Consider the following 3731-nt stretch of genomic DNA (forward strand, 5'->3'; position numbering starts at 1 on the left):
TCAGGAACACATGTAGCTAAGGATGAGAATTTGGGTCAACTGTATCAGGAACCATTAGGTATGTTAACCTCAAAGTGTTTTCACGCAGCTTTTTTGGTCAAATCTATCATCCTAGCACGCAGGAAATTCAGAAAGGCAGCAAAGATGAGATGTTTTGAAGCAAATTCACACAGGATGATGTGAAAATTCTTAAATGAAGAAACCGTATAGACACATTTTAACCTCTTTGGGGTTAATGATCTATTTTCAATGAATTCATATTTAAGTTCTAAACCTGTTTGCTTCCAACAAGAAAGAAATTTGACTGAAAAATTTAAAATTCTGAAATACTGATGACAAATTGAGTAAAATGATATCAGTGAACTAGTTTTCAGAGGTTACTTCATATTAGGAAGATCAACGAGCAATTGTAGGGCACCAGAATCCCCACAGGCCTCCCATGTTACAACTCGAACTTCTCCATCAGATGGTTGCTTCTCTCCATCAGAACTAACAAGCTTCAAAGAAAAAACAAAAAAATTGATTAGGATTCAACAACAAAGAAATTAAATAACTAAAGCAAACGAATTATAAAAGTAACTAATAAGAACCCCTTTATCAAAGAAATGTTCACATCCAACCAACTGAATACAAGAAATTACTGAGACACAACTGAATACAAAAAGCAAAAGGCAACATAAACATTCAACCATAGATGAGAATAGGTACTGCTTAAGAAGCCATACACACCTCTTGCAGCAATGATGAAACTTGATAAATTTCATCTTCCTGCTTGGCTATTGTCCTCAAGGTAGTTAAGAAATCTTCAGGGAAAACAAGCTTTTTTACGTGAGAAGGCGTCTTGCGCTGCCCACACCAACTATAGTTGCAAAATTGATCAGTGGTGCATTTATCATTGCTTTCTTTTTGTGGTGAGGATGGTGGAAAAAAAACCATGATCCAGCAAGCTTCTAGGTAAAAGACACCTCAGTTCAGCCTTCTGCAAAAACAATCAAGTTTCTTAATGAAGCAAATATTCATATGTACAAACAGATATATACACATAATATGTTGATGCATTAACATACTCATATACAAAACTTGCTTCACTTTACTATAGGAATCAAAATAATCCTCAAAAAGGCATATATTATTGAAAAAATTACAAAATAAAAATACAGAGAATAATTTAAGATTGTTTAAACAGCTGACCTGTGCTTCAAGAAGCTGCACTTTGGATTCAAAAAAGGGGACACTCTGAATAGCCTGTAAAGGATAATGAACCTGTAGTTCATTTATGTCAATAAGATTTAAATCAACTAATTATAAGTCAAAAATAAAGTAACAGTTTACACAAATAAATAAATAAATAATACATCTGAGATATAAATAAATAAATAAATAAGTCAAAAATCCTTCTGATCTCCGTAGCAAATTAGAACAAACCCATCAAACTTTTTAGTGTTTTAATCAGAAAAAAAGGGGTAGCAAATTAGAACAAACCCATCAAACTTTTCAATGTTTTAATCAGAAAAAAATCAAAAAAAAAAAATGCAAACTTTATAGTACCTTTTGGGAAAAACACAACGGATTTGTTCTTTTGAAGAAGCTTTCTATCAAAACCACCTTCATATTTCTAGTATTATTTTCTATCATTCTTTCTTATGAACTAAACAGAAAATCATATACATATATAGAAGAGTAAGAGCATATATGTATATGTTACCAAGTGAAGTTCCATCAAAGCCATAGAGCTCATTCATTATCGTCGACTTCCCTACCCTAGGCAGTCCGATCACCCCAATCACCGTGAAATCAGTATTATCCGTCAGAAACTATAATCAATCTCAAATTTCTCAGATTTTTACAGAAATATAAAACCCTAGAATTGGAAAGAGAACTATTAGTCTCTGAAGTAACCTAGCCAGTCTCTATACATTCAGATGAGTTGAGAGAGAGAGAGAGAGAGAGAGAGAGAGAGATTACGGGAAGGATGCGATCGGTGTGGAAGTTCCAGGAATCAGAAATTAGGTTGAGAGAAGCGACAGAGGGGAAAGAGAAAGAGTCGGATGTGTTGGGTTCACTGTGTAGATCGTCGGATGGTAGGGTAAAGAGACAGAGAGAGAGAGAGAGAAAGAGTCTCTGCGTGTGTGTTGTTGGGTTTGTTTGTTGGGTCTGTCAAGAAATTAGGGCAAAATCTAAAGAAAAGGGGCCTGAGGTAGTGAGGCGTAAAGAAAAATTGAAAATATATATATATATATATATTTTCCCCCTCCATCTTTCAAATTTTTTCCCAAATTTTTGGCGACTAAACTCTTAAATTAGTCGCAAAAACAGGTTATTTCGCCGACAAATTATTTTAGTCGCCAAATCTCAATCAACGGCGACTAAAATATTAGTCGCTAAAAGTAGTAATTTGGCGACTACTTTTTTTTGGTTACTGAAAATAAATTTTTCGCGACCAAATTTTTGGTCGCCAAAAAATATGTGACCTTCCGCGACCAAATTTGTAGTTGGTTGGCAAAAGTATACCACTTTCTGCGACCAACATATTTTTTGGTCGCCAAAATATAACCTTCTGCGACCAATAATATTTGGTCGCCAAAAATAATGATCATTCGCGACTAATTAATATTTGGTCGCCAAATGTCATTTTTTTGCGACCAAAATTTTTTTGGTCGGCAAAAGTGGTCGCAAAATGTGTAAATTCTTGTAGTGTTGATATACTAAAAGTGAACACAAAGTGTGATAGATGCACAATGTGAACAGAGTATGATTGATATACTGAAAATTAACACAAAGTGTGATAGATGCACAATGTGAACAAGTATGATGGATATACTGAAAGTGAACACAAAGTGTGATAGATGCACTATGTGAACAAAGTATGATTGATATACTGAAAATTAACACAAAGTGTGATAGATGCACAATGTGAACAAGTATGATGGATATACTGAAAGTGAACACAAAGTGTGATAGATGCACTTAGTGAACAAAGTATGATTGATATACTAAACGAATGAAGTGTGATTGATACACTAAATGAAAATGTATGTGATAGATACGCAAAAGTGAATGAAGAAAAGTGTGATAGATATACTAAAGAAATGATCTTCAACCAAACTTCTTTGAACGAACCGTACGTATGATATCGTGCATGAATGAGAAAGAAACTTGATAGGTACAATGCAATACAATGCATGATGTTTAATGAACGCAATAAACAAGCGTAGCGGCGCTTTAGAAAGCACCTCACAAGGTGAGTGGCGGTGAACCGCTCTTCTCCGATGGGGATTGCCCCTTGTGCTCTTCGAACACTTACCTTCAATCTTACAGTATAAAGGCTCTGAAATATTGACAAGGATTCTTCACGTAGAACACTTTGGATGTTGCCTTTCTTCCTGATCATATTCACAACTTTCCCTATTCTCCAACGGGGTGACAGACTAGGTTGGTTCAGTATCCAGAATTGAGGTGCATACATGCTATCTCAACCTATGGGGCTTCCATACAAATTTCAAGCCGAGGACACGCCTCTGGGTATTTAAACCAGACTTTAGTCTCGGAAATCCCGAACCTTTACGTTCTAGGCATCAGCTATTCGAACTCTAGTTTCCACCGTCGCAGTTGGTCTCCTAGGAACTCATTGCGAACACAGCCAAGATGCCTCTGGCAGGGAATGGTACTCAGGGAGAGCACTTGATCGCCATTCTGGCTTGAAGCAGACTTGATCTTGAGCTTGAGGTAGA

General features: G+C 35.9%; 1 long non-coding RNA gene across 1 annotated transcript; it reads right to left on the reverse strand.

Annotated features, from left to right (window-relative positions):
* Nucleotides 1–843: 843 nt before the first annotated feature.
* Nucleotides 844–2169, reverse strand: LOC145799031 (uncharacterized). Its single transcript, XR_014341020.1, has 3 exons — nucleotides 1706–2169; nucleotides 1192–1263; nucleotides 844–979 (listed from the first exon to the last, which is right to left on the reverse strand). It is a non-coding gene; the product is annotated as an uncharacterized LOC145799031 (long non-coding RNA).
* Nucleotides 2170–3731: the final 1562 nt, after the last annotated feature.

Source organism: Camellia sinensis, chromosome 9 (assembly GCF_055761805.1).
Source record: "Camellia sinensis isolate YWXY chromosome 9, ASM5576180v1, whole genome shotgun sequence".
Lineage (NCBI taxonomy): Eukaryota > Viridiplantae > Streptophyta > Magnoliopsida > Ericales > Theaceae > Camellia > Camellia sinensis.